Consider the following 12013-nt stretch of genomic DNA (forward strand, 5'->3'; position numbering starts at 1 on the left):
CCAGCCTGCCGATCTGGGCTGACACAAGAGATGGGCTGAGCCAGCATTTCAGTGTCTGTGTCCTTGTCTGAGCCTCCGAGCTGTGCCACAAGGCTGACAACAGACCTTGGCCAGCCCACATTATAGAAGAAGAAAGCTCAGAGGTGGAGGAGTTCCCCCAAGGCCCACAGCAAGCCACCTGCTCAGTCTGGGTTCCACCCCAGCTCAGCTGGCTGCAAGCCTCGCTTTTTAATGACAGGTCCTCTCCTGCTAGAAAGTCCCCAAAAGTCAGAGCCAAAAACAGCCTCTAGACCAGGCTCTTAACTTTACAGATAGAAAATGTGAGTCCCAGACAGCGGAAGGAACATGTCCAAGGTCACACAGCAGAAGTGTCACCCAGGGTTCTGAGCTAGGCAGGGTAAGAATATGCCTGGGGTGAAAAGGGCTGTGCCTGCACCCCAGAATCATGTTCAGGTTATTAAAAATGTAGACAGTCAGGTGGCCAAAGGCAAGGAATAGATCAGTTTACGACCCTGCTGCTAGCTCCCAGTTCAGGCAAAATGCAGCTTAAATGCTCCAGCCCATCACTCATGAGGCCCCACTGTAAACTGGGTCCCCTCCCCAACAGGCCTGTCCCCTTGCTGGTCCCCACATCTCCATTCATTTCCAATCTCTGCCTGAATTCCCACATATGTCCTCTCTTCCTACCCAAACTCCTCACGTTCTTTAAGGCCAAGCCTCAGTTCCACATATGGTTTATGCAGATCCCTGCAGACTGTGTGGCACAAAGTAAGTGCTCAATGAAGGAAGGAAGGACAGAGGGAGGGAGGAGGGAGAGTAAGAGGAGGGAAGAGAGAAGGAGGACAGAGAGAGGTAGGGCAGAGGGAGAGCAGGAGGAAGGGAAAGGGAAGAGGGTAAGGGAATGTAGAAGAGGGATGGATGGATGGATGGATGGATGGACGGACGGACGGACGGATGGATGGATGGATGGATGGATGAATGGACATATAGATGGAGGATGGATGGATGGATGGATGGATGGATGGATATATAGACGGATGGATGGATGGATGGCAGGTGGACAGATGGATAGATGAGTGGAAGGAAGGGAAGAAGGAGGGAAAGTGGAGGAATGAATGGGTGGGGTGTGGTCAGGCAGGGAAGTAGATGAATGGATGAATGGAAGGAAAGAATAATAATGCATGAAAGGATAGAGGATGAACAGGAGGTGGGTGGATGGTGGGTGGGCAGGTGGATGAAGGATGATGGAGCATTGAGAAAGGACAGCCAGCCCAGCTGGGGACAGAGGGAGCCAGCATCCTAGAGGAGCTCTTAACTGATCTGAACCTTGAAGATGAGTAGATGCTGAGCAAGCAGCGGAAGTGAGAATAGACATCCCATTTGCCCAAGGAAGCACCCGGGCGAAGTGCAGACGTGTGAAAGACTGGTCTGATGGAAACTGCAAGCAGTTATGTATTGTTAGTGTTCACAGCTCAAGGCTGGGCCTGCCTGATGAAACTGAGAGCCTTAGGCCAGGTGGTGATAAAGGTGTTGGGAAGCTCAGACTTTATCCTGACGACACTGGAGCCACTGAAGGGTCCTAAGCTGGTGAGTGATGCTGCCGGATGTTTCACAAAGGCCACCCTGGTGTCCATGCACAACATACTTTGCCATGGTGTGGGGGACCAGTAAGGAGAATTTGCCATATCCAGGTAAGGGATGTTGTTGGCTCAGACCTCTCCTGTCCAGGAAGTCCTACCCCATCAGCGCAGGTCACCTGGCTTTCTCCCCATCTCTCAGCCCTCCCACTGCCTCTGTGATCTGTGCCCCCACCCTTGATTATACCTCTCCATAGTGCCTTAGGGGGCCACAAAGTGTTTTTCACATAGTCAGTCCTCAGCGTTACTCTGGTCTGATGGAGGAGACACAATCCTTGCCTGTGGGCTGTCCAGTCTGATGGAGGAGGGTTGCAGAGCCCAGAGTTTTCTCTGTGCCATAGGCTGAGGGGAGCCGGGAGCACAGGAGCCACAAGGTGAGGTGGATTAGCACACAGAAGTTTTCTTGGAAAGGGTGCGCTTTGACTCAGGTTTTGAAAGAAGGAAGAACCCTGGAGGGTGGAGTGGGGAGAGGGTGTGGCTGTGGGAACTCCAGCACAGTGGTGAGTCTCAGGGAGAGTCAGCACCTGGGAGTCGGAATGTCTGTGTCAGGAGTCCTGAGCTCTGGTCGGTAGGACAGAGGGAAAGGGAAAGAGGAAGGGAAGGGGTCGCCGAGTCGTTCTAGCCTCATGGGTAGAAAGAGTCATTTCCCACAGTCAGAGATGTGGGAACAGATTCAGCATCTTGCACCCCACCTCCCTCCCCCAGACGTGATACCGCATGGGATCAAGGAAGGACCAGGGCCTCCTCGATCAGAAAGACCAGCTTTCAAGTCTTGGCTCCATCACTGACGAGCCATGTGACCTTGGACAGGCCGTTGCAGCCATCCAAGCTTTGGTTTTCTATCAAATGGGAATAGCACCAGTTCAGCCTGGCAGGATTATTGAGAGGAGTGGGTAAGTCAGGGCAGGTGGCCAGCGTGGTATTTGGCACAGAGAAAGTGTTTGGTAAAAGTTCACTTAAATTAAGCCCAAGTTAGACCAAAGGGAGTGGGGGGTGCAAATGGAGAACAGGTGTCAAGGTTCAGCCAAAGACCTTGAGGCAGAGAACAGAGAAGAGTCCAGGATGTTACTGGAGCCCCTGTTGCCCGAGCCGGGAGCTGCTGAGGTCAGCCGGCCAGGTGATGGGCTGGTGAGTCTGCAAGGGCCTGGCCAGGGTGGAGGCTGTGGGAATAGGACAGGCCTGGAAACTGATGAGGAAGAGTCAGCGGATGGTTTAGGTGTGAGAGGAGAAGGCCTGGGAGCTTCCAACAGGGCCCACATTCTGTGGCTGGAATGAGGGGATGGGGAAGCAGCCTCTCAGGTTCCAATGAGGCCATCCTGGCTGTCAGTGCAATATCTGCAAAAATAATGACCATTTCTGTCTCCCAGTTCCAAAAGAGGACATGGATGGCTTATGATAAAAGACACCAATTTATAATAAAACTAAAAATACCCAGCAAGGATAGAAGAAAAATAAATCAAGAATTAGGTAACAGGAATTCATTTAACCATCCACCTTCTGAAGGATATCTTGGTTGCTTCCAAGTTTTGCCAATTATGAATAAAGCTTCTATAAACATTAAAAAAAAAAAGAATTAGGTAACAGGATATATTGATGAGCACATTTTGGTTGCAAGCAACGGAAACTCAGCTTGAATTAGCTTCTAAAGGAGGCAATTCAGGGCTGGGCATGGTGGCTCACACCTGTAATTCCAGCGCTTTGGGAGGCTGAGGCAGGAGGATCATTTGAGCCCAGGAGTTCAAGACAAGCCTGGGCAACATAATGAGATACCATCTCTACAAAAAAAAATAAATAAAAGAAAATAATTAGCCAGGCATGGTGGCATACACCAGTAGTCCCAGCAACTCAGGAGACTGAGGTGGGAGGATTGCTTAAGCCCCAGCCAGTCAAGGCTGCAGTGAGCCATGACCGCAGCACTGCACTCCAATCTGAGTGGCAGAGTGAGACCCTATCTTAAAAAAAAAAAAAAAGAGAGACAATCAATAAAACAATAAATCAAGCCCCAATTTATAACGTTTTTTTTTTGTGTGTTGTAAATACCCCCACTGTGGCCAATTTCAAGCAACCAACAGGGAGTCACTTAACACAGGGTTGGGAAGACACGTGCAGTAGCTCACTGCCTTATAGCATGTCCACCATATAGATAAAATGGTCATAAGTACCTCAAGAGCACAGATATTAGTACAATGTAGTAAAATAATTTGAAAGGAATGAGTTTTCAGTATGCATTACCTTTGTTCTCAATATAATTCACTTAATTTTAAGTTCGTATAATTTAATTGTTGATGAGGGCCATATTTAACAATCACCTTGCAAAATTCCTGAAATTTTAATATCCAGCTCTCAAGAGTCAGCGTGAGCCAGCCCCAGCATGCCAATGAGCCTCGAGGTTTAGGCCATAAGCAAGAGACTAGGAGGGACAAAGGGAAAGCTTCTGGATAAAACAAAGTGAAAGAGGGAAAACCAGATTGGGAGAGGATATTGGTGAGGGAAGAGGAAGAAGAGTTGGTGGGCCCTCGTGGTCAGGGAGACAGCCTAGGTGGACAGGAGCAGAGGCAGCATCCAGAGGCTGTCCAGCCTTCACAAGGCAGATCAGGCACCGTCTGCCTCCCAGGGAGCCCCATGGGAGTCCCATGGGGGGATCCAAGTCTGCACTGCCTCATTATCTCAATTATCTCATTAGTATTCTGTTGGTTGTTCTCTCTGTCAGCATCTAGCGAGGACTCTTCTATTGCAGCACTCAGTGTGCATCTGTCCTTTGACTGTCCCAGCTTGAGTGATGTCTGTGTGTCCCAAGACTTTGTTTACTCCCCGTCTAACTTAACCCATATGGACAACACCCCCTTCAAAGAACTAGAGGAGTGTTTGGGGGAAAGGAAGTGATGGTGCTGGGGGTGTTGGAGGTACTGGAGGTAGTGGTGGTGGTGGCGGTGATGGTGGTAATGGAGATGGAGATAGTGGTAATGATGGTGGTGATTGTGGTGGTCATGGTAGGGATGGTGGTAGTGGTAATGGTGGTGATGATGTGGTGGTGGTAGTGGGGGTGGGGGTGGTGATGGCAGTGATGGTGGTAGTGGTAATGGGGGTGGTGATGGTGGTGGTGGTGGTGGTAGTGGTGATGGGGGTGGTGATTTCAGTGGTGGTGATGATGGTGGTGGTGGTGGTGGTGGGGATGATGGTGGTGGGGGTATTGGTGTGGTGCTGGTGATTGTGATGGTGATGGCAAGGATAGTGGTAGTGATAATGTTGGTGATGGTGGTGGTGGGAGTGGTGATTTCAGTGGTGGGGCTGTTGGTGGTGGTGGTGGTGATGGTGGTGGTGATGGTGGTAATTATGGTATTGGTGGTGGCAGTGGTGATTATGGTGGTGATGGTAGGGATGGTGGTAGTGTTAATGGTGGGGGTGATGGTGAGGGGTATTGGTGTGATGGTGGTGATTGTGGTGGTGATGGTAGGGATAATGGTGGTGGTGGTGGTGGTGGCAGTGGTGGTGGTGGTGGTGATGGTGGTGGTGATGGTAGGGATAATGGTGGTGGTGGTGGTGGTGGCAGTGGTGGTGGTGGTGGTGATGGTGGTAATTATGGTACTGGTGGTGTTGTGGTGGTGTTGGTGATTGTGGTGGCGATGGTAGGGATGGTGGTAGTGGTAATGATGGTGATGATGGTGGTGGTGGTAGTAGTGGTGGTGGGGGTGGTGATGGTGGTGGTGATGGTGGTAATAATGGCAGTGATTATGGTGGTGATGGTAGTGGTAATGGTGGTGATGGTAGTGATGGTGGTAGTGATAATTGTGATGGTGGTGATGGTAGTGGTGGGGGTGATAATGGTGGTGGTGGGGGTGTTGGTGGTGGTGGTGGTGATGGTGGTGATGGTGGTGGGGGTGTTGGTGGTGGTGGTGGTGGTAATGATAGTGATTATTATGATGGTGATGGTGGTGGTGGTTATGGTGGTGGGAGTGGTGATGATGAGGGTGGTGATGGTGGTGCTGGTGGTGTTAGAGAAGGTAAATATGACAATGAAACCCCTGAGTCAAGTCTCTTGTTCTGTAGAACAGAACAGAACCAGTTTAAGCAGTCATCCCCTTGAGCTAGCTTAGGGGTAAAACATACCCTCTTACAGTCTCATTCCACCAAAGGCTAACATGTATTGAGGACTTCCCAGGGGCCGGGTCTTAACTTCCTCATGTCTTCTAATCCTCAGAGCAACACTAAGGCAGGTAGGGAGTGGGGCTGGGGTTCAAGCCCAGGCAGATCTGCTCCTGGGGGTGGGTGGGCGGTGGTTATTCTCACTGTAGAGAACTCACTAAGACTGCAATTCTTGTGGCCATGTGGGCAGATAGGGCAAACACCAGGCACTGTTTAAGCCTCTGTAGGTCCACAGCCCAGTCCCCACCCCCTAACCTAGAAGAGGAGGAGAGAGAGAGGAAGCATCAGCCAAGGCCCAGCTATTGAGAAAGAGCTCAGCCAGCAGGGGTACTGCCCATCCCCTCACACATCAAAGGCACCTCTAGGAGAAGGAGGACAAAAAGCACCATTGCTTGTGTAGGTGCTGTAAGTAAGTATCTTATTTAAGGCCAAGGTGGCTCCTGACTTATCACTGAATCCCCACCCTGCCCCCACCCCGAGCCCAGCACAACACCTGGCCCAGAACAGCCTCTAAGTGGACTTGGACTGAATTCACTGGCCTACTGCTAGGCTAGCACCCACCTTCTCTGCAAGCCTGATCAAGTCAAACGAGACCAGGGATCTGCTCACCAGGGAAGATCTATGCAGAGGCGGCACAGGGTTGGGGGTGCAGGGCATTCTGACACCCCACCTACTAGTCACGCACCCTTGAGTAAGTCCCTCAGCCTCCCTGAGCCTCAATTTCCTCACCTGTAAAATGGGATGAGTCAGGTGCGTGGAGATAGCGAGGAGGCCTTGCAGGGAGCATGCAGGGAGGAGGCATTTGCTCCAGCTCAGCTTTAGGAAGCCGAACACAGCTGCCTGTCTGCAGCCTTGCTGCCAGAATCAAATCAGGCAATAAAGGGTTGGGCAACCTTAAAAATTGTCAAACAGGAGAGGGAAGCAAAAAACAATGTTTATTGGGTACACGGTGTGTTTTATCCACCCTTTATCTCCTTTATTCCTCAAATAAACTCCTTCAGATAAATACAAATACCCTAAATGTACAGATGAGGAAACCGAAACTCACAGAGACCGGGGGTGGGTGGAGGATCCCTCCAAGTTCACGCTGGAAGTTCAGCCTCAGGTTAGCCTCTGCCCGCCCCCTAACTATTCGACACTACCTCCTGCAAAGGAGTGTGATCTGACCTTTTTAAAAAAAGTTTTCTTTTGGTTATCAGTTTTAATTTATATAGCTATATTATTATCTAAGCATAAAGTAAATTAAAAATCTATTTTATGATCACATAAAATTGACAGGCCAGAATATTAGTGCATGCAATCTGTTTCTAATTAGGAAGTCGATGTGGTATTCAACAAATTAATTGCTTCTTTGGTTCTTAAATTGTTGTTTAGTTTCTTTATTCAAATATACACACACACAATTTTATGTATAAGTATTAAAATGTGTGTGCACTCTTTTTATTCCTTTCCTGTTTTTCTTGGCTCCCCTTTTCCCCTCAACCACTGCCACCCGCATCAGCCTTCAACCCCACCCCCACGGTAATCTATGTCCATAACTCTGTATGTATCTTTTCATATTGTTGGTGCTTATATAATCTCACAGACACATGTACATGCATTTACATAAATGAGAGATGAAGGGTTGGCTGTTTATTTCACACAAGTGAAATCAATATCCTACATGTACGTTTCTGCATTCCACATTTCTCTCTCCCCAATCCCTGGAGGAATCCCTCCTTGCCATCCAATAAATAGCTCCAATTTATTGACTATAATGGCTGCTTCATACTCCAGGGTAGGAGTGGACCATTATTTATTCCACCTGTCCACTATCAATTTTTAAAAATGTGTTTGCCATCTTCTGTCACTACAAATAAACAGCAGTAAATATCTTTGCACATACGCCTTTTTATACTAGTCTGTTATTTCTATTAATTTAAAATTAAGTGAAGTCCCTTAAATAATTTGAAAATCATCTTTGCTGTATAATCACATATAACAAAGCCGGAAAAGAACCTGGGAGATTAAAAGGTCTGGTGACAGAACAATGGATGAATGTTTTCATCTTCTATGTTTCCTTTTGTTTCGTCACACTATTCGTGTGGTAGATAAAAGCTAGAGACGTATGGGATTTTTTTTGTTGTTTTTTGTTGTTGTTGTTTGAGACAGGGTCTCACTCTGTCACCCAGGCTAGAGTGCAGTGGCACAATCTCGGCTCATAGCAACCTCCACCTTCTGGATTCAAGCGATTCTCCCACCTCAGCCTCCCAAGCAGTGGGGCTACGGGCACGCGCCACCATGCCTGTCTAATTTTTGTATTTTCTGGTAGAGACGGGGTCTCACCATGTTGGCCAGACTGCTCTCAAACGCCTGACCTCAGGTGATCCTCCCTCCTTGGCCTCCCAAAGTGCTGGGATTACAGGCGTGAGCCACCGCACCCGGCCAACACATGTGTTTCATGTGTAACAATCCTATCGTGGTAGGAGAAAGAGGGACCCTTGCAATCAACAGTGTGTTAACAAGGGGTGAGGTCAGAAATGGCATCTTCTGAATAGCTGCCACTATTGCTTTCACACCCCTTGATCTGCTCAAAGCCCTTCAGGGGTCTTGGACTGTTGGGGATTCCAGGATGCAGACAGCACATCAGAGGAGGGGCCAGATGAGGAGCTCCACTGCCTCATGCCTCAGTTCTGTAGATGGGGCTCCATCCCTCCAGGGCTCAAGAAGATATTTGCTTTCACATCCATGCCAGCTTGTCAATACCTACCCCTGGAGACTGCCCTGTGCCAACACAATGAGAAGCACATGGAACCCAAAGAAACCTGCCCTCAAGAAAGTCTCTTCCGAACAAGTTCTGTGGAGTCCTGAAAGAGCAGAGACTTCCAAACCAAACCTCCATGGCCTGACTCCCCAAGTATTTACTGAGTGTCCCTTGTGGGCTGGGTACCATCCAAGGGCTGTTGGTGACTAGCAAAACAAAAGTTTCATTACTGTTTATGTTTTGGGGAGCAGACAGAAGGTCTTAAACAACAAGTTACAGCAGTGAGAAGACAAGCATAAGAAATTGCTTATCTCATACACTAGGAGGGACACTGAGCTTATTACAGCTCTGAGACAATGGACCCAAAGACAGCAGAGCTTTACAAGAATACCACTCATTCATTTACAACAGCAGATGCACTTTATGGGCTGCCATTAACTCTCACTCTAGTCATTGTTTTTGCACCTCATGCAATTATCTAAAACAATATTTCCCAAACTTTGACAGTAAGTCAAGCATAAGGAATCTGAAGGTACCTTCAAATTAGACAGATTTCAAGGAACACTGGGAGTACTCAACCTTCTCAGCTCAGATGCCAGGATCTTAGGAAGTGGGAAAGACCAGGCAAGAGTAAAAGGCAGTCTGATTTGGGACTTGAATCTTAGTCTGAGAAATCCAGGCAGCAAGCCATTTCCAGATGGAAATTCTGGTTCCCTTATTGAAGGGAAAACTCATATTTCTGCACAATATTGTCCTTCTGTTTAAAAGGGGCTCGTGATTTGTTTCTACAAGGTAACAGCAATGAACAAGAGATAAGTGATTCTTTCTCTCCAGGAGTTTTGCTAAGTGACTCTGAGACCCCAAGAAAGTTTTTTTTTTTTCCTTTAACTACTATAAACCTGAATTTCTGCATCTGTCAAGTAGAGGCCTTTCATGATGAGCTTTCCAAGGATCTGCTCCTGGGGGTTAGGCACTCTGAAGATACGGGTACAGACAACTTCTTTAAAATAGCACCCATGCCCAAGCTGGGCGTGGTGGCTTAACGCCTGTAATCCCAGCACCCTGGTAGGCCGAGGCAGGCAGATCACTTGAGGCCAGGAGTTTGAGACCAGCTTGGCCAACATGGTGAAATCCTGTCTCTACTAAAAATACAAAAAAAAAAAAAAAAAAAAATTTAGCTGAGTGTGGTGGCATACACCTGTAGTCCCAGCTACTCGGGAAGCTGAGGCATGAGAATTGCTTGAACCTGGGAGGCAAAGGTTGCAGTGAGCCGAGATCGCACCACTGCATTCCAGCCTGGGTGACGGTGAGACTTTGTCTCAATAAATAAATAAATAAACAGATAGATAGATAAAAAGATAAAATAAAATAAAATAGCACCCCATGCCCAGTTGGAGGGTATTCTTCATCCTCTGTTCTGACATCTCATTAATGAACAACTCATAAACGTGTGTGCCAGCCCAGGACTTGTTTAGTAACCCAGGCCAGGACTATGTCTCTGTGTAAGGGTCCTTCCACAACATCATCTTTAAAAGACTCAGATGAATCAATTTACCAAAGAGGTTTTTAAAGATAATACTCAAAGTTAATGAGCATGTTTTGAAATAGGCACTCCCATTCCCTGTTGGCAAGATATGCAAATTGGCACAATTTCTCTTTAAATCAATTTGCCCATTCAAATCGAGAACCTTAAAACATCTGTATCTTCTCATCCAGTATACATCTGGGAGTCTAGCCTAAGGAAATAATCAAAAATATTTGTGGGAGCTGAGGCAGGAGAATCACTTGAACTCGGGCAGCAGAGGTTGCAGTGAGCCAAGATCATGACATTGCACTCCAGCCTGGGCAACAGAGTGAGACTCTGCCTCAAAAAAGATGCAAAATGGTACAGACATTTAGTGTCAACTGTTGTTGTAATTATAGTTGGTAAGATATGTTTACTTCAGTTGTACATGTATATGTATAAGTACATAAATACATATGCATAAATGTATTTTATTTATACATATATGTATAAATGTATACATATACACAGTCACGGATTACTTAACAACAGGAATACATTCTGAGAAATGCACTATTAAATAATTTTGTCATTGTGTGAACACCATACAGTGTACTTACACAGACTTACATGGTATAACCTACTTCACACCAAGGCTAGATGGTATAGTCTATTGCTCCTAGACTATAAACTTGAACAGCAGGTTACTGTGCTGAATACTATAGGCAATTGTAACTCAGTGGTTGGTATTTGTGTATCTAAACCTATCTAAACACAGAAAAAGTACAGTAAAAATATAGTATTATAATCTTATGGGACCACTCTTGTATATATATATACCATCCATCACTGAAAAACAACATGTTGTTATATGGTGCATGACTGTATATATATATATATATATAGAGAGAGAGAGAGAGAGAAAGAGGGAGAGAGAGAGAAAGTTGTAAAAATACTATCAGTGGTTACCTTTGGTCTCGAGATTTGGGGTTCACTCTGAGTCATAGGCTCACCCTAGGACTTGGGAGACAGGGTGATCAGAAAAAGGGAGACACATTTTGCTGAACAACCAACAATGCCCACAATGATTGTGCATTATAGAGCAATGAATCAGGCTCAGCAGCCTTGAAAGATGAACATGGTTTTGTCATGTAAAGCAGACTTCAGATAAAACTCGGGTTAAACATGCAGTTTATCTTCACCTTCTAAACACTACTAAATTTACTGTAAATAAAATCCATGGGGTCAAAGAGGCCAGGAAAGTAGATTATAGTAATCAAATATTGGAATCTGGAAAACAAAGACAAAGAAAGCCCAGCGCTTGCCCAGAGAGAAGCCAAGAGGCAAAGCGTATTTACACTCTGGAACTTTTTAACTCTGAATTTTTAAGAACTCTGGAAAGTCTCTGGAATAGGGGGCACCAGGTACCTCTGACAGTGAGGAACAAGTGAACTAGAAATGAGAGGGTGAGCTACAGATCTGTATAAAAAGCAGAGAGGCGGCCAGGCGCGGTGGCTCACGCCTGTAATCCCAGCACTTTGGGAGACCGAGGCAGGTGGATCATGAGGTCGGGAGATTGAGACTGTCCTGGCTCACACGGTGAAACCCCGTCTCTACTAAAAATACAAAAAAATAGCCAGGCGTGGTGGCGGGCGCCCGTAGTCCCAGCTACTCAGGAGGCTGAGGCAGGAGAATGGTGTGAACCCGGGAGGCCGAGCTTGCAGTGAGCCGAGATGGTGCTACTGCACTCCAGCCTGGGGGACAGAGTGAGACTCCATCTCGGAAAAAAAAAAAAAAAAAAAAAAAGCAGAGAGGACCCTATAGCTCCTCTCTCCCCTCTTTGTCTGATCCCTAGCACTCCATGATTACTCCAGGAGAAACTAGATGTTTATGCTGGAGAATTTCCCCAGAGGGACTCTGAATCCTGAGACACCAAGAAGGGCCAATAAACTGCAATCAATTAGTAGCAGAGTAGCTGAGACTGAG

Source organism: Symphalangus syndactylus, chromosome 20 (genome assembly GCF_028878055.3).
Source record: "Symphalangus syndactylus isolate Jambi chromosome 20, NHGRI_mSymSyn1-v2.1_pri, whole genome shotgun sequence".
NCBI lineage: Eukaryota > Metazoa > Chordata > Mammalia > Primates > Hylobatidae > Symphalangus > Symphalangus syndactylus.